At 44.9% G+C, this 23,032-nt stretch overlaps 1 protein-coding gene across 14 annotated transcripts in view; it reads right to left on the reverse strand.

The window, feature by feature from the left end:
* The window catches only part of ACSL4 (acyl-CoA synthetase long chain family member 4), a 48,586-nt gene extending 26,930 nt beyond the window's left edge, over positions 1–21,656 (reverse strand). For 4 of the 14 annotated variants that reach the window (XM_077309404.1, XM_077309401.1, XM_077309402.1 and 1 more), the window contains exons 1-2: positions 21,532–21,656; positions 415–491 (exon numbers count right to left, since the gene is read on the reverse strand). The gene's annotated coding sequence lies outside the window, so the exon portion shown is untranslated. Of the gene's footprint in view, positions 1–414; positions 492–12,798; positions 12,818–18,036; positions 18,304–21,531 lie in introns of those variants that run through there. The other 10 variants (XM_077309397.1, XM_077309403.1, XM_077309408.1 and 7 more) reach the window with 10 other exon arrangements.
* Positions 21,657–23,032: the final 1,376 nt, after the last annotated feature.

Here is a 23,032-nt window from a genome sequence, read left to right on the forward strand (position 1 = left end):
AGAGCTTTCATATTAATAGGCTTGGAATGCTACATTATGTCATCAATGTTAAAGCCATGACTTTAAAACAGCATATGTCTTTTATGTGCTTCCAGTTAGTATTTCACAGCAGTATGTACATGTTTTAGAAACACAGCTGGGTTTATAGAACAGTTTTGCTAATGACAGTATTTTCCCTTTGTGCAAGGAGCTCTCCTCTGTGGCAAGAAGAAGATTGCAAAATAGGAAAGGCTCCTTGTTGTGGGAGAAAGTGCAACCATTAATAGGGTGGAATCAGAGGATCCGGCCCATTGATGTGATTCACTAGTACACAGTGTTTAAACCAAGACATGTTTCACATCTTGGAACAAACAACTTGGTCAAATGCTGATTGCAAGTATCAAAACAACGAAATCTCGGTCAGCTATGACTTACAGTGTTTCCCAAAGAAATTACGAGGTTGTCTTCTGAATTACTTCAATCCAAATGGGGAACACGGACGGTCTATGGATCTAGGATTAAAAAAAAATTGATTTAAAACTGAGCCTCTGTCAGACAATTGCCCAACTATGTAAGATCATAAAAGGCATATTCCTCTGCAGGTTTTGTTTTTTAAAGAGAGACAAACAACATGAAGAAATTTCCTAGAGCAACAGAACTGTAATTTTAAAATGTAAGGGGAGGTCATGTTGCTCAACAAGTTATCTGTCCCCCCTCTCATCCCCCCTTCCCAAATCTTAGGAGAAGGCGGAGATATGGAGAGTTGGGCTCCCCCCCCAGGCTCCAGCCCTCCTTGCTTTTAAATGAGATTTAAAATGCTGAGATATCCAGTCAGCTCCCTTAACAGCATCATCTGTACCTAAGCACCGAAATGTTAAAACATTTAAGAACCCTAAATAAGTTATAGTTAAACTTGTATGTGCTAAACAACTATTCTGAATATAAAGCACAACAGCAAAGCAGCCATGCAGCCAAAATACAATCACAATGCTTCTTCTTCCTAGGGCTATAAAATACAACATTCTCCCAGAGCAGAAGAAATGGATCTGTGGAATCTGCATAGAAAGACATTTAAAAGCTAGCTGTAATTTCTAATGTTCTACTATTGAACTCTGGTGCTGGAGAAGACTCTTGCGAGTCCCTTGGACTGCAAGGCGAACAAACTGGTCAGTCCTAGAGGAGATCAGCCCTGCCTGCTCCTTAGAAGGCCAGATCCTGAAGATGAAACTCAAATACTTTGGCCACCTCGTGAGAAGGAAGGACTCCCTGGAGAAGAGCCTGATGCTGGGAGTGATTGAGGGCAGAAGAAGAAGGGGACGACAAAGAATGAGGTGGCTGGATGGAGTTTTGGGAAAGTGCAAAATAATTATTCCTTACTATACTAATTACCTCTTGTTACCTCTGCCATTACTAATCCGTGGATTGAGCAATATAGCATGGTTTGACAACCTGGCAGCAGCGTATGATTTAAAACGACAGATTCCAAGAAGCCAGTAAAATAGGGAGGAGGGGAAGGGTAGGGAGAAAACGCTCAAGTTCTGCTGTTTCTTACTGCGATCCCATAACTGCTGAGCAGTAAAGGAGACAAGAACAAGGTGTGTTCTGAAGAATTGGGGGGAGGACTGGAGAAAATGACCCAGTTTAGAAACAGTCATCACCCAACTGACAAGAGTTCTGATTATATCAACTACAACTGTGTATACATTCCAGGGGTAGTCAAACTGCGGCCCTCCAGATGTCCATGCATTTACTGGCAGGGGCTCATGGGAATTGTAGTCCATGGACATCTGGAGGCCGCAGTTTGACTACCCCTGCATTGACTACCCCTGCAACATCTGAAACAATCCAGGCATACGTTCCAAGAAAAGAAAAAGCACACCTATCCACCATTAAAAAAATACACAGTAAGAACAGCCGGAGTCATACAAACATCTGGTGAATGGTTCCGGGGGAGAGTCTGGGCGGCCGTCCATGAGGAGAAAGAGCTGAGTGTCATCAGCATACTGATGGCAACCCAGCCCATAACTCCACACCAGTTGAGCCAGAGGGCGCATAAAGATGTTGAATAATGTGGGAGAAAGCACCGAGCCCTGTGGGACCCCACAAGGGCCCGATAATTTCTCTCCCGGAGCAACCCTCTGTGTCCAATTTTGGAGGAAGGAGTGTATCCAGCGCAAGGCTGTACCCTTATCCTCATACCGGGGATAATGATCCCTCCCACTTCAAAACATCTGTTTCTTGTATCCTTAAAGATATATCCTTGTCACCTCCGGATGGCCATGAGCTTTCTTAGCTGCATAGGCTAGTTGGGTGACTACAGTATCTGCAGGGGTCACTTTTTTGGATAGAGCCTGGAATTTTCATGGATTGAACATGATGCTCTAAATATTGCAAGGCTGAGATAGTAGTGACATTTACTTTTTGAAAATGAATTCATTCAAATTAAAGAACTGGGCCTAAGTATCTCCTAAAGACCTATGTACTGAAGTCAAAGCCTGCATTGAAATTCATTCATTCAATTTTTAGCCCTCCACTCTCCAGGGACTCGTGGCAAGGTACAATATAACCCCCCCATAAAAACATGATAAAGCCCCATCCCATAATAAACAACAAAACAAAGATCAATGAAGATAAGACAAGATTGGCGGTATAATTCTCCCCCCCCCCCCAATCCCTGCAGCCGTCCACCCCCAAAGGTGGGGTATGCTAGATGTTATTGCATAAACTGAGGCGGGTCCCCTGTTGTACCTGGCTCTGACCTTTTAGAGCAGGGGTAGTCAACCTGTGGTCCTCCAGATGACCATGGACTACAATTCCCATGAGCCCCTGCCAGCAAATGCTGGCAGGGGCTCATGGGAATTGTAGTCCATGGACATCTGGAGGACCACAGGTTGACTACCCGTTTTAGAGCATGTGGTAGTTAATCAAATAAACATGTAGCAGTTTTTTTCTGGGAAATTTTTTAGATGCTTTTCTGCAATGCAGTTCATTCTGTGATCAATTTAATATTTGGGGAGGGGGAGAACAAGATAAAAGGTCTAAGGTAACTATTAGATGGTCATGATCTCATCTGGTTCAAACTAGGTCAACTATATGTTCCAATTACTCCAGGTGTTTGTTTGTTTTTTTAAATCTGCCACTATATAAAGCACTGGGACAGTCATGGCTATGGTGTGGTACGTGAGCATGTGTGCATGGCCACAGATGAGTGCATGCATGTGAGAAAGAAAACGAGTATGTGAGAGAAGAAACTTGACACAGATGAATTTATACAGGTTTCCACCGTGAATTGTTGAATAGCCACGGCTACTAGCTGATCATGGGTAAATCCATTTTCAGTATTCACACTGGGATTTTGTCCAGCTCAGGCAATTTATTTTATCCATCCAAAACCATCAGGATTCCAGCTGACTGTCATTCATTCAGTTTGTGGGGGAAACAATCACATTAAGGGTAAAGTTCTCAAAAGCTAATAATAAATTTGTTTATGTACTACTGGATACAACATGGTCAATGAACTTATTCCATTTTTCCATAAGGTAAAGGTATCCCCTGTGCAAGCACCGAGTCATGTCTGACCCTTGGGGTGACGCCCTCTAGCGTTTTCATGGCAGACTCAATGCGGGGTGGTTTGCCAGTGCCTTCCCCAGTCATTACCGTTTACCCCCCAGCAAGCTGGGTACTCATTTTACCGACCTCGGAAGGATGGAAGGCTGAGTCAACCTTGAGCCGGCTGCTGGGATCGAACTCCCAACCTCATGGGCAAAGCTTTCAGACAGCTGCCTTACCACTCTGCGCCACAAGAGGCTCATTCATTTTTCCATACTGTACAGTAAACATATGACTCAACAGTTACAACAATACAAATAGCAATTGCTAATAAAAAGTATTTTTTTTCTTACAGCACAGTTTGGCTTTGGTTTTTCTAGAGCTTTCTGAAAAAGAATCCAATAGTCCTCTCATCTTTTCGAGCAACTAGATACTTGCAATAAAATCTAAACTAGGTCATGATTGCTAGGACAACACAAAGGCCCTCATGTTGCAGTATCATTAATTTTTAAACAGTCCACACGGAATATACAGAAGGCAAGATTATATTACAAAATAGCTTTTTTTTTTAATGGATGTGCAAGGGGAGGGGGGAACCCCCAACAAACATTATAATACTCATAGAATAGTGTCTGTTAAGAAACTAGTGCTGGCTTTCTGGGTTTTGATATTCACAGTTAATTAAACTGCTTTTTGTTCAATATTATAAAACTTATTTTCACAACAAAATAATTTGTATTGTGTCGGCAAGGCCATTTAACTATCTGGAAAGATTTGTTAATATGATATTATTTGCATACAGCTTTGAATAACTACTCAGACAATTCCATAGGCTTAGAAGGCCTGAAAGTGTTAAAGGCATTAGTGAAAGCTCATGTCTGTCCACCCTAGTTAAACTATATACACACACAAAGCCCAATAACTCATTAAATACAGTCTTTCCAGTTCTTGTTGCAAGTGTGTGCATGCATGAGACAACTTGTAAAGCAAAAGCAAAGGCTTACATACACAAAGGTTACTTTGGAAAAACGTTTTGGGGCTTGCTACAACCTCATTTGAGGAAATGATTCAGAGCAGTTATCGTAATGCCAATGTTCCTGAAAGGCTGAACTGTATATTCTGGGTGCACATCTGACGAAGCACATACTGACTCATGAAAGCTTACGCCACAATACATTAGTCTTTAAAATTCCCCCAAATTCTGCAATGGCTCTGTATTTTTCTGCAAAAGCACAAATATTTCTATCAAAATGTATCAGTGAACACACGGAATAGCAGCTACATTTTTAAACAAAATCCACCAATACTTCGGATATTCCACTGCTATTAAGACATTCAAAAATTGTATTTTAAAAGGTGTTTATATGTAGCTCCAAATAAAGCCCAATTGCACTTGATTTTAGACTAAATTATCAGGTGGGTTATCCATAATGCAAGCTCAAATTAACTTACATGGATGTAAATTGCACATACAAAAGATACTTGTTGGCAGATTTTAATTCCAAATCCAAGGAAAACCAACTCAGTTAAATGACAAGTTATCATGAAGTTTTAAACAAAACCCAATCCCCCCCCACAAGTGCCTAAGAAACAGGCTGTCCAGTGTATGTAAAGGAAAGGAGCTAAGAAAGGAAAGGAGCTAAGCATTGTTGTTATTATGTGCGAAGTCGTGTCCGACCCATCACGACCCCATGGACAATGATCCTCCAGGCCTTCCTGTCCTCTACTGTTCCCGGGAGTCCATTCCCCGGAACCACAATCGGCTCCTGGTCATGCTTTTACTGACTGTATAGAACTTATCCATCTTTGGCTGCAGAGCACATAGTCAATCTGATTTCTGTGTTGACTGTCTGGTGTTGTCCATGTGTAGAGTAGTCTCTTGGGTTGTTGGAAAAGAGTGTTTGCTATGACCATTGTATTCTCTTGACAAAATTCTACCAGTCTGTGCCCTGCTTCATTTTGTACTCCAAGGCCAAACTTGCCTATTATCCCGGTTATCTTTTGGCTTCCTACTTTAGCATTCCAATCCCCCATGATGATAAGCACATCATTTTTGGGCATTGCTTCAAGAAAGTGTTGTAGGGTTTCATAGACCTGGTCAACTCCATCCTCTTCAGCAGCAGTGGTTGGGGCATAGACCTGGATTACTGTGATGCTGAATGGTTTGGTTTGGAATCAAACTGAGATCATTCTGTCATTTTGGGGATTGTATCCCAAGACTGCTTTTCCTACTCTTTTATTGATTATGACAGTTACTCCATTTCTTCTGAGAGATTGTTGCCCACAGTAGTATACCTGATGCTCATCTGAATTATCATTTTGCCTTTTGAACTTGTCCATTGGATTTTTATGGCAAAGATACTGGAGTGGTTTGCCATTTCCTTCTCCAGTGGATCACCTTTTGTCAGAGCTCTCAGCTATGACCTGTCCGTCTTGGGTGGCCCTGCATGGCATAGCTCATAGCTTCACTGAGCTACGCAAGCCCCCTTGCCACAACAAGGCAGCGATCCTTGAAGGGGAGCAGTGCACTAGCAAGTCAATATTAATATATCTAATTCCAAAAAGAGTGTGGATTAAGTCGGTGAAAAAGAGTTAGGGACAGGGATGATTTCTCCATACGTCTGAAAAATCTGGAACTCAAAACAAAAACAGAAAAAGGACACGAGGGTGGGATAGTGTCACCATGCAGCACAGGGGAACCTGTCTGCCCTGGAGCTGTGCATAATTGACCAAAGAGAACAAAAAACATTAGGGAAGAATTTTAAAGAAATGAGCAAACTATCTCAAGTTTCTTCTACCTAACAGGATTTTTAAAGTTATTGATGCAAGTTTTAAAAGAGCTGTAAATAGCAGTGCTGCTGACCGGCCAACTCATCTCATCCTCCTGCATCAAGCAAATCATGTGGGCTATAGCCTCTTAATTAATAACAACTATCTGTTTTTACTGAAATTGTGGCAGTGAGCTCCCAAAAATCTCCATTCAGGATCCTTCAGTCAACATTATTTTTACAATCAATGCAACTTAAGAGTGGGATAACAGGATGAAAGGTTGTTTGAGGAAGCAACCTATGTAGATATGCCTATCTCCTCATCCACAGACACTGGACTTTGTCCAAAGCCTTCTTGGGTTTAGGAATCCACAGAGTCAACAATAAAAAGGCATACATGTATTTTAATCACTTCTGAGCAACATAGCTCATGGTGTACAAGTAGTCCTCAAGTTTGTAACTTGCAAAGTTTGAAAATCAAGGTCTCTAAGAATTACTGCTGATCAGACTACTTACTGGGCATCAGTAGGCTATTTGTGCACAAATATGCATGTCCTCTACTCCAGCCTTTCTCAACCAGGGTTTCATGAAACCTTGGGGTTTCTTAACAATCCTGGAAGGGTTTCCTGAGTGGGTGGGAGTTATTTTTAAATATTTTTTTTAATTGTTAAATATTTATCAGGTGATAAATCAGGTGAAATATCAATTCACCCACCCACCCCAAAATAACCCGTGATGGGCCTGGAGGGGATGGGAACGGAAAGGGCCCCAGTGGGACTGTACGTTTCTTCTTTTTAAAGGTGTTTCATCAGACTGGAGGGAGGTGAGTAGCAGGGTACCTCAGGGATTGGTCTGGTACTTTTTAACATATTGATTAGTTGTCAAATCAAGTCAATTCTTTATTATTAAAGTACTAGACCAGTAGTCAAATTACAAAATACATAAAAGGGACTGTGAATGTCATGCTGAGACAGGGTGACAGCAGAACCATTACCTCTTCTTCCAACACCACCTTCCCTCCATAATAACCTCTCTCTAGCCCTATGGTTTATTTCCAGTCTTGGACTATTTGTATTTTGATTTTATGCAGTGCTTGCTAAGTTGCGTGGTAAGTTAGAACTTAAAATTGATGTGTACAGGAATGCTGTCATTATCCTTATTTTATTCATTCAGGTCAAGGACTAGAATGCCCTGGCTTTTATATCGGAATATTATTATAGAAGTAATATGAACCTTTGAGCTATATTCAGCAGTGATCTCCTCTGCCAGCAACACAAATAGATTGGAACTTTCTGAGCACATAGGAGTAGAGATCTTGTAAACTGATTACTCAGAAAAGGGAAAGTAATATACTTTTCCTTTATACACTTTATACACTCTTCAGATACCTCACCCTCTCACCTCTGGATCAGGCAGTTCTCATTTCAATAGAGACATTAAGCTCCTTTCTTGGGTTATGTCTCTGATAAGTTGGGAGACAGTCTTCCAAGCTGCTTCAGTTGCTGGACCTTGAGAGCTTGGCCTGAAAAGCCTGAGCCATAAGTGCAAGAGAACTCAGATTTGCTCCCGGCCAACGGCCCACAATCATGCCTGATTATGCATATGCATGCACTGACTATCCCCCATCCTGTTTAAGAACAACCCCAAATCTAAGCACTTTAACATTTAGGAAGTGCTTGTCCGGGGAGTGGGAAATAAGGACACTTTTTTGTGGGTAACCATTGATGTATTTTGATACCATTATTGCTGGGAAATGATCAAGATAAAGTTGAGTACTTGTAGTTAGTACATATAGAAAAATGAGATCGCAGATTATCAGCTCTGTTTGCAACGATAAAATAGCAAAATTAGTAGCACTGGTACAAAGAGTTCCGTTGCAGGCTTTCTGCAAAAAAAGACATATGGTATTACAGCTCACAGCAATTTTAGTTGCAAGAGATTATACAATGAAGTTAACATGACACTTATTCAGCAGCAGTGTACTTCCTGTAGGAAAAACACACTCAATGGTGCCCCATAATAACCTTTCTGACTAAGAAAGGTCATAAACCAGCTGCTAAGAAAACATAAAACATGTTTATAATCCCGCAACCGTGGCAGCCAAGTAACCGCAATACACAGGATGAAATGGGAAAATGGGGATCCCAGACCAGCAGCACAGCTGAAACACTCCAGATCACCATTTAACACAGTTTATTCCGGGCAAGGCCAAACTGTGCTTCTCCCGATGTCCATAGACTACCGTTTGTATAAGCCCCTGCCATGGAATTGTAGTCCATGGACATCGGGAGAACTGCAGTTTGGCCACCCCTGATCTATTTCATATCAACAGGTCTACTCTGAATCTTACTCAAGTTCATTTAATAGGACTTACTCCCAGAAAAGTGTTCTCAGGATTGAACAAGTGATCCACAATATTTGTAGGCCTTCCTTTTTAAAGATGGCCAAGACCCAAAGGATTATGTATCAAGTTCCATAAGCACAAGGGAAATAGCCTCCCAAGTAATATACCATGGAGCAGTCTGTTGCTGGTGCTGAGCCTCTAAGAAAAAACAATTATTTTTACACTGGTTTTTGAAACCCAATGCTTGTGATCAAAAGGTCACACGAAGATCACACATCAGCATTGCTGGGGAGACATAAAATTTTAATATTAATCATTTACAAACTCTACACAAATAGACACAGATTATCGTGACTGAATAATGAGAGAAGTCTGGTTTTAGGAGTAGGGATGGGCAGGGACCAGAAAATTCCAGTTCAGTTCAAGGTGTTCCAGAATTAAACAATCCAATCTAGCGATCCCCAACCTGTGGGCCACGGACCACATGTGGTCCTTCGACTAATTGGAGGTGGGCCCCGAAGGACGCCTTCTCTCCCCCCCCCCCAGCCCTTTACAACACACTTCATTGTTGTGGCATGTCTGTATCTTATTTTGAAGGGATGTTTAAACATTACCATAGCGATCAGAGAGCGCTAGGGCAGTGGTTGAGAGTAGAGGAGTAAACTACCCCCCCCACCGGGCCTCAGTAAAAGGTGTTGAGTGTTCCCCGGTGATAAAAAGGTTGGGGACCACTGATCCAACCCACTGAAATGCACTGGTTTGGCTTGGGCTGATCTGTTTCACTTCTCCCCGCTTAAAAGTGAGAGAAAGCAAAATGGCCCCCAAGAACGGTTTCCAGGAGCAGAACCTGTCTCCGCAGTCTGAGTGGAGGGAACTCAAGTCCCTTTCCCCACTCACACCTGACCCAAGAGGCTTCTGCTCTCAGAAAATGCAAGGCACCTGGGAGCAGTAGGTGTCCCCCTGTTCTGAGCTTGTATGGGGGAGAATCCCTCCCCTTGGAGCCAAACTGCAACAAGCCATGGAAAAGAAGCTGCCTTCAGTATCTGAGTGGGAAAAGGGGCCTGTCCCCCTCCCCACTCTGATCCCGGATGGTGCAAGCCTTCCTCTCCTGCACACTAGGTGCCCAGGGGGAAAAGATTTCTTCAGTATCTGAGTGGGAAAGGGGGCATGTCTCCCTCCCATCCCTGATCCTGGATGGCACAGGTGTCTAGCTCCCTGGAAAAGATGCTGCCTTCAGGATATGAGTGGGGGTGTCATGTCCCCCTCCCAACTCTGATCTCAGCTGGCACGAGCCTTCCTTTCCTAGGTGCTTGGTGCACCTCCCCATTCTTGATTCTGGCTGCAATGAGGCACCCAAGGGGGAAATGCTGCTTTCAGGGCTCTGCTCCCATAGAGCAGAATGGGAGGTTTGATTGGTGGCCTCTCAGGTCTGGAAAGCCACTTATTGGTGTTTTCAGGGTTGCAGAAGTAAACTCCACTCCAGTTCCTGAAAAGGACTCAGTGCACCAGCGTGCCTGCTCAGCCGAGTGCCAATGGGGACAAGGCAGACGCAAGGGCTCTTACCATAAACCACCAACTCAGAAATCAGGTAGTGGGGCCGTTAGTGGATCATGCGAGTGGCTTGCACAAACCCCGGTTCATGAATCACAACCGGGGCTATTTCCGTGGGGTTTTGTTTTTGTTTTGTGGCCCATCCCTACTCAGGAGTGATAGGGCATTTAACTATGGATCGTAGTTAACTACTATGAATAGTAGTTAATTTAAATAGTATAGAATGCGAAGCATGTAGCTTACAATTTCAAAATCCTGGGAATATTGAAGGTAGGGATAGGGGGAAGTCTCCCTTTGTAGACTGATATGAAACTAGAGGACTCTCCTGGGCATTTAAAAGTTTATTTTCCTTTTCGATTTTTTTTTTGGTACCACCAACTGTGGTTCAACTTGCACGATCACTTCAAGTGAACTGATTTTCATTTGTGCTCTGAACTCCTGAATTGTTTCCGTCTTTGACTTGACTCTTCAGGAAGTGATGGAATTTAATTTTCGTGTCAAGACAGAGGAAGCTGCAGTGTTGGAAGACGTCAACAAGAGTCCAATGCTGGGCATCCGCATAAGCAAAACCAATGACATAGTAAGAGGGTATTGTTCAACCTGTGGGCCCAGTATTCACTTATTCTGCCTTTCCAGCTTGCTCAAATTATTTATTTAGCGAAGAGCAAATATGTGAATTCTAGAAAAGGACAAGGTAAATACAATTGAAGGATGAAGTATTCTTAAATGTTAACAGCTAGTTCTAAGGTAAGAATCATAAGTACATACAACCCAGAAGCACAGGCTGTCTTCAGACACCACAATCTTATAACATGAGCAAGCCTGAATTTCTTGGGCTCACCATCTCCCTTCTTCTTGCACAACACCCCGAGATTAAAGAGCAAGAAGCCTTCAATACAACTGGTGTGCAATGATGCCTGAATCTGTATGCTTTAGCAAATGGTGAATCGTTTTCTGTTCACAAACCTGGATTCTACAGCAGGATTAAATCAACATGCCGAATAATTAGTTGTGGGTTTAAAAAGAGCGCACATTTGGATTTCACAATACACTGTGGTTAGTTTGAAAACTTCCCATGCCAGGAAGCTCTTGAGCACAGTAGTCTACACAAGAGGAGAAAGGAGGGAATATGCATCCCCAGGTCTGCTCTCATCACAAACCAAACCACTTATCCGTGAATACAATTAGTTCCTTCACTCCATCTACCTGCTGGCCACTGATCTCTACAGAATTTAACCTCTGAATGCCTGAACGGAAGTGGGCATGAAAGCTTGATTTCCCCTTCGGAACCTGTTATGGAGTCAATCTGGTATGATCATACTCCGTCAGAGTGTCTTTCTGAATTTTGTTTCATCTTGCATGTATATTTTGTTTAGCAAAGATGCAATAACTAAGATTTAAACTAAGATTTTAAATAACTAAGAGAAATGGGGTAAAGAAGATTAGATACTCACTGTGAACAGTCCTTCTCTGAGGGGAAAAAAAAACGAGGACATCCTCTGGATCAGGGGTAGTCAAACTGCGGCCCTCCAGATGTCCATGGACTACAATTCCCAGAAGCCCCTGCCAGCATTCGCTGGCAGGGGCTTCTGGGAATTGTAGTCCATGGACATCTGGAGGGCCGCAGTTTGACTACCCCTGCTCTGGATGATTTCCACCATTCCATCAGGGAGGCAGGACTTATTCAAATTTTCCCTTCCTGTTAGCATCCAGTGGGAGTCACCCAAGCTCCTCGGGAACTCCAACAGCTTCTACAACTTAACTATTAACCTACAACTAACTGTTAACCTTTCAACACAGTCAGAATTAGTCAAACAACTGGAAAACTATGACAGCTATGTCAGACCCAGCTATATACTTTATCTTCTTTCATTTTTGTACTGCTTTGCTCAGAAATAATGAGGAGGGAGGGATGAGGACGGAACAGTGGAAATCACCCAGAGGATGGCCTCGCCCCCTCAGAGGGAAAACCCAAGACATTCCATGAAACATGTACTCTGCTAATAGCAGAGCTGGAGACAGATAACCAATTTTGTGGCACTACCAGCAGGCAAACGAGATGATTCTGTATGCAGGAAGACTAGTAACAATTTTATGGGCTAATAATTTTTGCAGTCTTATTTACAAGGCTCCCTGAAACTTTAGCTGTAGGGCTCTAAACTGCATTCCCACAGACTAATACGATATGATCACCATATATTTCAAATCAACAATGCCTGGGAATTAGAACCCCGGGACTTTTGCTCTTCATAAAATTGCTTGTACTTATTACCTCTTTTGCAGAACTTAAATAAGAGTTTCTGAATACAATAGGCTCAATGACTGCCAATAAACTAATCCATCCATATAAAATAGGTATTTTAATGGCAGTTATCCCATTCTAAGTTCTATGATTGTGATGGCTTTAGAAGGGTATAACTTTATTTAGGATGCCTGGTGTGCTTCGGAATAGGCAGACAGCCTGCCCTTAATGGAATCTACCCAAACAAGTTTGCAATTTGGGATGAGAGAGCCAGCTTGGTGTAGTGGTTAACAGTGACAGCCTAGAATCTAGAGAACTGGTTATGATTCCCCGCTCCTCTACATGTTGCCAGTTGGGCTACTCACAATTTTCAGAACTCTCTCAGTCCCGCTTACTTCACAGGGTGCCTGTGGTGGGGAGAGGAAGGGAAGGGAATTGTAAACCGCTTTGAGCCTCCTTCGGGTAGTGAAAAGCAGGGTATAAAAATCAATTGTTCTTATTTATTGTTGCTTAATTAATGGTAGAGCCTCTTGTGGCGCAGAGTGGTAAGGCAGCAGACATGCAGTCTGAAAGCTCTGCCCATGAGGCTGGGAGTTCGATCCCAGCAGCCAGCTCAAGGTTGACTCAGCCTTCCATCCTTCCGAGGTTGGTAAAATGAGTACCCAGCTTGCTGGGGGGTAAATGGCAATGATTGGGGAAGGCACTGGCAAACCACCCCGTATTGAGTCTGCCATGGAAACGCTAGAGGGCATCACCCCAAGGGTTAGACATCACTCGGTGCTTGCACAGGGGATACCTTTACCTTTATTAATGGTAGCCGGTCATTACTGTACTCCTTCTATAGGCTGCACCCGCTCCAGGAAAGTGGGGATGTACCCTAGTAATCTTGATATCAGATAACTACTTTACATGGGAAGAACACAGAAACTACACTAATATTAAACCATAAGGAAAATAGCACACCAGCCGTCAAAGAATAGCTCTGGTTCTGGTTTTTAGACAGGTATCGTGCAGGTCGTTATAAAGCCTAAACATGAGAATGCTTTCATATGTATGTCTTATGATAACCACCACTATCATAAAAAAATAACAAATGGCAACCAGGATCAAAAAGCCCTGCTGCCACACCGAGAGTCTCATGCCTCACTAACTGGCATACCTTTCAGAATCTGGTAATGTCAACCCTTTTTAGCAGGCCCTCTCTCTGAATGTGATGCCCTAATACTAGAAATCAGATGTGTTACAAAATTACGGTCTTTATTCTTTGTTTCAAATTCTTTCTTAAATTGCGCTGATGTATTGTTTAGAATAGATGAGCGGTTATGGTGTGTCTGATATTTTGTTAGTTGCTCCATGGGTTAAAGCAAAACAAACTTCACGTATCTTCTCTTCTTCATGACTCACAAGCCCATAGAGGCAGGCAACAGGTTAGTCACGACAATATGAGTGTTGATCAGAGGACCCCTCAGGCAGCCAGGGCAAACAGACTGAATCACCTGGTATAAGAAGTGGCTAAATGATTAAATTTCACACACATCACGGTCGTCCGAATGAAACTTAACTGAAAGGACGTGGAAGATAGATGAGCTTTAATGGCATGAAAGAAAACTCAAATATGTACATATGTGTGCAAAAAACTGTAGTCCCAATTGACAAAAGAAAGTGTTTACTATTTTGTAACACTGTCAGTTATGTTTTATCATATTATATGTTTTTACAAAATGCATAACTTGCCTTGCTGCTCTCATGAGGGCCACCATTAGGCAATTTCTTCTAGTGATCAAGCAGTCTCAAGGGAACAATTTGATCCACAAGGATCGCAATGATGGGAGCTTCTGATGACGGGCAAACAACTACATACTTCATTTCTACACGTTCAGACTTGAATACTTTGTTGTATCTTGCTATAAATGTATGAGTGTCCTGTACCTCCTGGGAGTGTATTTATAAATGACTAATCAAATTCAGCATGATAGTTTCTTATCCTTAACACTTGTAAAACAGAGCATGCTATCACTGCGACTCGCTCTACATGGGTCTACCCTTAACCTTCATCCAGAAATTACAGCTGGCCCAAAATGCAGTGGTTCAAGGTCCTCACCAGGACTCCATGGAGAGCTGCTAGTCAAGTTCCAAATGAGGTTTAAGGTGTTGGTCTAAAGCCTTACATGGTCCAGGTTCTATGTATCTGAGGGACCATATCTCTGAGTATACCCCCCCCCCAAAGATCACTCTGCTCAGCAAATTCCAACTTGTTGGTGGTCTGTGACCCCAAAGAACCGCAACTGGCTTCAACCAGAGCCAGAAATCTGCCACTACCTCCAAAGAACCTGGGGCCCAAATGATTCAGAATTCACTTATTTCCTCAGGATTCGGATGGGGGGGGGGACAAGGAGGGGCCCATTTTGATGTCATCAAGGGCTAGCATTGGCCTAGAGCTCCTATGTCAACTCCTAATGAATTCAGTGGGATTTGGGGGTGGTGGAGGTAGGAAGAGCCATCAGGTTGCAGACAATTTATGGCAACACTTCATGGGGTTTCAAGGCAAGTGAGTAACAGTGGTGGTTTACCTTTGCCTCTGCACTTACTTGGGGGTTAGCATCCAGGCACCTACCAGGGCCAATCCTACTTAGTTTCCAAGATCTGACAAGACTAAGCTAGCTAGGGCCATCCAAGTCCGGGCCAGTGAGATTTCCTTCTGAGTAAAGGTACATGAAGAAGAAGAAGAAGAAGAGTTGGTTCTTATATGCCGCTTTTCCCTACCCGAAGGAGGCTCAAAGCGGCTTACAGTCGCCTTCCCATTCCTCTCCCCACAACAGACACCCTGTGGGGTGGGTGAGGCTGAGAGAGCCCTGATATCACTGCCCGGTCAGAACAGTTTTATCAGTGCTGTGACTTGCCTGAAAATATGTAAAAAGGAAATGTAGAAGTTATCGAATGCAACTAGCATAGAAGTTGGCATAACAATCAATTGTCTGGACCAGAGGTAGTCAAAACTGCGGCCCTCCAGATGTCCATGGACTACAATTTCCATGAGCCCCTGCTGGCAGGGGCTCATGGGAACTGTAGTCCACGGACATCTGGAGGGCCGCAGTTTGCCTACCCCTGCATTAAACACTGCAAGAAGTCTATTTTTATTTTTTAAGAAGTGCCAGCAACCAGATTCTCGACCATTATGTGGAAATGGCAGGAGCAACGGCTGGCGAGTCCGGATGCCAGCTCCCGGCCACCACACGGCCTCTGCTGCTGCCTCCTCCAGCTGTCCACGCTCTCCCGAGGATAGGGGCAGGCCCGGAGGGCAGGCAGCGATGGCTGGGCTCTGAGGCTCGCTAGCTGCCGCCACTCACTCTTCAAGGCTGCCCACACTCTCCTGAGGGTAGGAGTGGCCTTGGAGGACAAGCAGCAGTGGTAGAAGGCAAGGCCCAGAGCCGAGCCCGGTTCTCTACTACTGCTCATCCTCCGATGCTGCCACCGCTCTCCTGAGGGTGCGGGCAGTCTTAGAGGGCATGCGGGGGCAGCAGTGCAGCCAACAGGGTTCAGCTCTGAGCTGCTGCTTGTTTCCAAGGCTGCCCACACTCTCCTGAAGGCACGGGTGGGCTTGAAGGACGTGGCCGTGGTGGCTGGTGAGGCTCAGAGCCGAGCCCCGTTCGCCACTGCTGCTTGCTCTTCAAGGCTGCCTGCACTCTCCTTAGGATGGGGGTGGCCTCAGAGGACAAGTGGCGGCAGTGGATAGCAAGGCCGGGAGCCGAGTGCCATTCACTGGTACTACTCATCCTCTCCTGAGGGTGGCGCAGCCTCGGAGGACAGACAGCAGCAGCGCGATGAATGGGGCTCAGCTCGGAGCCTCGCCAGCCGCCGCTGCCACTTGTTCTTCGAGGCCACCAGTGTTCTCCATCTACTGCCACGGTCCTTGGAGGTGGGACTACATACATCATGTCGGTTGACTTCCGCCTGAGGGGCCGCACCAGCATATGTTTCCACATCAAAAAGCTTTATCACTGGGAGGCCCTTGTGCTAAATGAGGCCTAGAAGACGTAGGATGGCTGTTAGTCCAGAATTTGTAAAATGCACTTGTTACGCACAACTTCCGAGCATAGACAATGCACATTCTGCTACAAGCTTGCTCAAAGAATAATGGTCCCTGTCATTCCCCAAGCAAGCGTATAGCAGAATGCTGTTTAACTTGCTTAATGTAAACAGAATCTCTCTGCCAAACACATGGACCTTTGTTGTCCAGAACTCCTAATGTCAAGGACGCGAAACAAAATTAGGGAAGAGATAATGTTTTGGAGTTCACATGTTTGATTCGAGGACAAGTAGCCTGTCCCTGAGAAAAGCAGAAGTATTAGTTAGTCAAGGCAGGCCTTCTAGGAAGTAAAATGTCTGCAAAGTTACAAAGTAGTAAGAAGCATCCACCTCTACTAAAAACAAGAGCACCACAGAGCTATTGTTAACCCTGTACTCTTGTAGGAACTGACGATGCTCAAATTTCCTTTCCATGAAGCCAGCCAAACTGGAAACAAAATCCTGAGATATAAACAACTAAATATGCAATGGAAAGTTAGAGAAACATGTTAGTCTTTTAGCACACAGCTCTAAAAATGTTATATCCTGGCATGTTCCCTGCTGAGCACGTTTTAATATTTTATTTGAATAATTCAACAGAAAGTGTACTCATATCCCAAACATTTCCATTCATTTAAGTAATTCTATTACAACAAGAAATACTGTGAAGTATAGAGATTTTTAGTTAAGCAGTGGTCTTCCCAGATTTGGGGAAATCTAAATGAGACAGTGTTTAATGCACTGATGCCATCATTTAACCAAATTAGGATTATTCTGAAAACTGCATTTCTTCACCTAGTCTAATTCAACACAAAAAGTTGTACAAAATGTGCAAAACTAAGTATGTTTACCAGTATGCACATATATGTCTATCTGAAGCAACAAATTTACAAAGATTACAGAAATGTTTATTTGTTTTTCTCATATACAACTTTAGCCAGAGAAAAGTTATTGATTTAGCATGGAATCACACAATATATAATTCACCAATTAAATTCCAAGGGAAGGGGAAAAAATTAAATATCTTATACAATTCTTTACTTACTCTAGTCACAAACCATATTTTTCATGAATGGAAGTAAAAAAAAAAGAACTGGGTGTGTTTGTTACCTAAAAGAAGTGAAATTCAGGCTGAAGTTACATAACACCAATTAATAAAAAGACAACTGGTTTAATAACCTGCAGTAATCTCTATATCAAGCAGTAACAACTGGTTTCATGTTCACCTGCTAAACTAACATTACACATTTTGTGGGGATATTTCTTCAAAGACAATCTTTAAAAAATCAGAAACGGAGCCAAAATAAATGTCTTATGATTCTTCAATGTAAGATTCCAAACATTTAATACTCAACTATTTGATTCTCTACATCCTTCAGCTAACTGCTGCTAGATCTACAAAATGGTTAATGACTGTCATCATGAGCACAATTTGTATACTAAGTAGAAAATGCTTTCGTTTTAATCATTAAAAAAATAATAATAATAACCTGCATACACAAATATTTTTATAGGATAACTGCTGACTTATCTCTTACCTCAGAAGGGGCAGCTTTGCCTTGGCAACCACTCTTATCATGACATGCCCTGTAGAATATGCAACCTTGGATGCTGCTAAGCAGTGAATCACATCTCCCTGAGATTTTTTCCCCTCCTTGTTACATCAGCATCAGGCCACATTCGGAGCCCAGCCTCCTGAGCTGCGTCTAAGGAAGGGGGCGTGAGAGGAAGAAGATTACGCCGCTTGAGCACCAAGGACCAGAGGGAGTCATCTGGCCAGAATCCAGAAAGATGCTGCCGATTCGAGCCAGTGGCCACAAAGAACAGCTTGCTTCCCATTCAGCCGTGGGGAAGAAGATGCTTTGGCTGGACAAAGGCCAGCATCAGCTCAGAGAGGTGCAAGAAGACTGGTTTGTCTTCCTAGCTCAGAGGGCTGCTGGTAAATCGCCAGGTAACTATTTAAAATACATCACAGATAACGGTACAGTTTCCTCTAAGAGGACAAAGTCTAAAGATCTGGGAATGTATTCAGGTGACATTGAATGTCACCAAGGTGGGGGAAAAGAGAGCAGGGAGATGGGGGGGGGGGTAAGGACTGCGTATTTGCTGTAATAAAAGCACCTGCTTTGCATCCTTCATCCAGCACCTGAGGCACAAGAGAAGGCAAAATGCCAAAAGCCTTCCAAGGCAAAGTCCATTTCCCACAGAGTTACAATTACACTTCAACACATACCCAATTGTGGAAAGTCATATCTGGTCTATAAATCTGGACTATAAATGTCTCTTGCAGTCACAGTAGGCCCTATATGCTTCTACATATTTATCTCAAGGGCACCAAGATGGTTTGAGGTCACCTTGAAACTACCCACACTACCTCTCCTTTGAGGCATCGGTCCACATAGGCAGGCATGGGGTCAACCTACCTAGCAGTAGATCCTTTTGCACTTTCCCTTCTTATATTGTACTTTTATATGCTATTAAAGGCTTGTTGTTGTTGTTGGGGTCAACCTACGCATTTTCTTTGAACTTTATTTTTATAGACTTTGGGAAGCATAGCAGAAGAGTTGGTCCCATAAATACAGGGGTTCTAGACCGTTAAAAAGCTTTGAAAGCTAGCAGAAAAACCTTGAACCTGATCCGGTCTCCAAGCTGGAGCCAGTGCATCTGGGAGAGCATGGGTGAGATGTGAGCAAGGACTCGTGGTGTTGTGTTCTGGACCAGATGGAGTTTCGGGATCAGCTTTAAGGGCAGCCCTGTGTAGAGCCAATTATAGAAGTCTAGTCTGTTACGCAGATCACAGTGGCTCGGTCGGATGCCGATATTTACTTAATTTGTACCCTGCCTTTCTCCCCAGTGGGGACCCAAATCAGCTTATATCATTCTCCCTGCCTCTATTTAATCTTGACAACAACCCTGCAAGAGGTTAGGAGGAGAGTTTGTGACTGGCTAAAGGTCATCTAGTGAGCTTCCATGACAGAGTCGGAATTCAAGCATGGGTCTCCCAGATGCTAGCCCAATGATTCTAGCCACTATACCACATTAGCTCTCTCAAGAAAGGATATAAGTCCACTCTAGCCATAAGACAGAGCCTCTTGTGGTGCAGAGTGGTAAGGCAGCAGAAATGCAGTCTGAAGCTCTGCCCATGAGGCTGGGAGTTCAATCCCAGCAGCCGGCTCAAGGTTGACTCAGCCTTCCATCCTCCCAAGATCGGTAAAATGAGTACCCAGCTTGCTGGGGGGTAAACAGTAATGACTGGGGAAGGCTCTGGCAAACCAACCCCGTATTGAGTCTGCCATGAAAACGCTAGAGGGCGTCACCCCAAGGGTCAGACATGACCCGGTGCTTGCACAGGGGGATACCTTTACCTTTAGCCATAACACAAATTAATTGTGAGGCAACACTGGTTTCTTTTCACAGAATCACAGGGTTGGAAGGGGCCATACAGGCCATCTAGTCCAACCCCCTGCTGTACGCAGGATCAGCCCAAAGCATCCTAAAGCATCCAAGAAAAGTGTGTATCCAACCTTTGCTTGAAGACTGCCGGTAAGGGGGAGCTCACCACCTCCTCAGGCAGCCTATTCCTCTTTTTCTAATCATTTCATCTCAGTTTCATTCACGTGCATTTCATTCCAGATGGCTGTTCCATTCTCAGCTGACGGCCTTTCTTAGAATCATTCGTTTCTCTCTACCTTTTCCCTTCCAGATGTCAAAACCAGGTGTCTAACAGTGTATCTACACACCTGCTTATTGGGAATGTCAATGGGAACCTTGCACCAATCCTTATATCTTATTTAGTTCTTTAATCTTTTCTTTCTGGCAAGTCTGCCAACATGTAACTTTAGAAAGGGCTTTGCTGGATTCCCAAGATCAGTAGTTTTCAGGAAATGGAAATACACTGCTGCATTGTTACCCTTAGTGGGAAAAAGAATATTAATTATCAAACTGTTTCTCAATATGACTGAGGTCAGAAATGGAATGAGGCCTTTGCATAGTAAGCTAAATTAGTTTATTTATCTCATTGCTCCCAATCTATAATAATAAAGAATATGTTGATTTAGGTTTAGTTATAACAACGGCAGACCAGGGACTCCCAATTTTGTTGAACTATGTAATTCTAAGAAAAGCTGGTGCCACCAAAAAAGGGGTGGGGGATTTCATGAGGGTGGGGGATCCAATCAGACAGCGAAGTTTCACAAAAATGTTAAGATGATTTGCATCTACCTGTGATGAAGGTAGTAGTTCCTAAATGGGGGGTGGGTGGGGGTGCACTGAGGAAAGGAACAGAGCAGTTATGGAATCAGGGTCCCCAAAGGAACCCTTTCTTGTCCACATAGCATACAAAAACACTTTGACTGCAGACTGATCAAAAAAGGCCAAGCCAGGGGGACATGACCCTTCCTAGGCATCCGAGTGGAAAGGCCAGGAAGCCAGACCCTTGAGGACTGTGCGTCACCAGTGCGTCCTGACAACAGCCCATCCCTCCCAGAGGGAGAACGGTTTCTCAGCTTCATCCTCAAGGAGAAAACTGTATGGTCAACATGGACACGTGGCTGGGTGCCACCTAAGCATGCACGGCCCTAAGCCCAGGTCTCCCACCCATGCCCCTCTGCCCAAACGCACACCTTTCCTTGCCGCCTCAATTCCACCCTCCCTCCCTCTGCCTGAGTCCTTTATGCCATGCCCTTCCTCCAAAGGAGGAGGCGTACAGGGTTGCCTGACCCAAACACAAGAACCCTGCTAGGTAGGCTCGGAGGGAGGCAAAACAAGTGCCCCGAGGCCGCCGCTGGCCCCGTGCACGCGAACATCCGTGGCAGAGGAAGCCCACATTCCCACGTGCGCACAACCACGGAAGGGACAGCCCGCATTCACACGTGCACGTAAACGTCGGGGAAGGGGCAGCCCGCATTCACACGTGTACTATAGCGCGAGAAAACGACCGACCGGTGTGTGCGTGTGTGTGTGTGGGGGGGGGGGTCGGTCCTCGCTCCCCCGCCTCAGTATCCCCCTCGCCTCCCGCCCCACAGGCCGCTCACCGCCGCGCCGCGCCGCTCCCGGGCCCCGTCCGCTCGAAACGCCTCCTCCGCCCTCTCCTCCTCCCGCGCCGGCCGGTTTAAAATGGCTGAGAGGCCGAGCGGGGAACGGGCGCGGAGCGGGGGGGGGGGCGGCCCGAGGCGGAGGAGGAGCGCCCCCGGCCGGCCAATCCGAGGGCGGCTTGGCTGATTGACGCACGCGGCGGTGAGGGGGGAGCGGGCGAGGAGGGGGCCAGGTGGCGGAGGAGAAGCGCCGCTCGGCTGGCGGGAATCCGGGATGACGCGCGCGGCTGAGGGGCCCGGCAGGGAGCGGGGCAGGCCACGCCGACCAATCACCGCGGCCGGGAAGTGGAGGGGGGGGAGGAGGAGCGGCCGCCTGAAGGGATGGAGACGTTAGGAGGCCCACAGGTGACGCCCCAGATGACTGCGGACTACAGTTCCCAGGAGACCCCGGCAGCGGCAGCAGGCCGGGAGACGTTACAGGTTGCGGGCAGGGGTTCATGGGAAGTGTAGTCTGGGGGCATCTGGGGAATCCACCAAACCCTTAAGGTATGAATGCCTTTGTGTGGGTGGCATCGTAGCAGTGAATGCAGTATGGATGTGAAATGTGGAATTTCTCTGGTTTGCTCAGCAATGATAAGCTTGAACGAGCAAGGAAAAGCCAGAGCATCAACCGGAGTACTAAGTATAAAGGTAAAGGTATCCCCTGTGCAAGCAGCGAGTCATGTCTGACGCCCTTGGAGTGACGCCCTCCAGCGTTTTCATGGCAGACTCAATACGGGGTGGTTTGCCAGTGCCTTCCCCAGTCATTACTGTTTACCCCCCAGCAAGCTCAGAAGGATGGAAGGCTGAGTCAACCTTGAGCCGGCTACTGGGATCGAACTCCCAGCCTCATGGGCAGACAGCTTCAGACAGCATTTCTGCCGCTTACCACTCTGCGCCACAAGAGGCTAAATATAGATTAGTCTTATCTGTTGTAATTCCAGTTGCCATTTATGGCTGTGAGAGTCAGGTGATGAAGAAATGGGACAGGAGAGCTGATTCGTTTGAACCTTGCTACCGAAGAAGGCTTCTGCAGATTCCACAGACAGCAAAATCACACAAAAGGAAATGCCATCCCTAAAGCCTGACATATCATTGGAAGGCGAAATCACAAAACTCGGGCTCACTTACTTCATCCATATTGTCTGATCCAACTCAATGCACAGAGCAGTTGACCTGCTACGACTGGTCAGTGGTAAAAGGAAACCAGGTCAACAAAGAACATGGTGGTTGTTGTTAATTAGGTGCAAAGTCATGTCTGACCCATCGCGACCCCATGGACAATGAACAATGATCCTCCAGGCCTTCCTGTCCTCTACCATTCCCCGGAGTCCATTTAAGTTTGCACCTACTACTTCAGTGACTCCATCCAGCCACCTCATTCTCTGTCGTCCCCTTCTTCTTTTGCCCTCAATCGCTCCCAGCATTAGGCTCTTCTCCTGGGAGTCCTTCTTTCTCATGA

The sequence above is a fragment of the Paroedura picta genome, chromosome 13 (assembly GCF_049243985.1).
Source record: "Paroedura picta isolate Pp20150507F chromosome 13, Ppicta_v3.0, whole genome shotgun sequence".
In the NCBI taxonomy this organism is placed as follows: Eukaryota; Metazoa; Chordata; class Lepidosauria; order Squamata; family Gekkonidae; genus Paroedura; species Paroedura picta.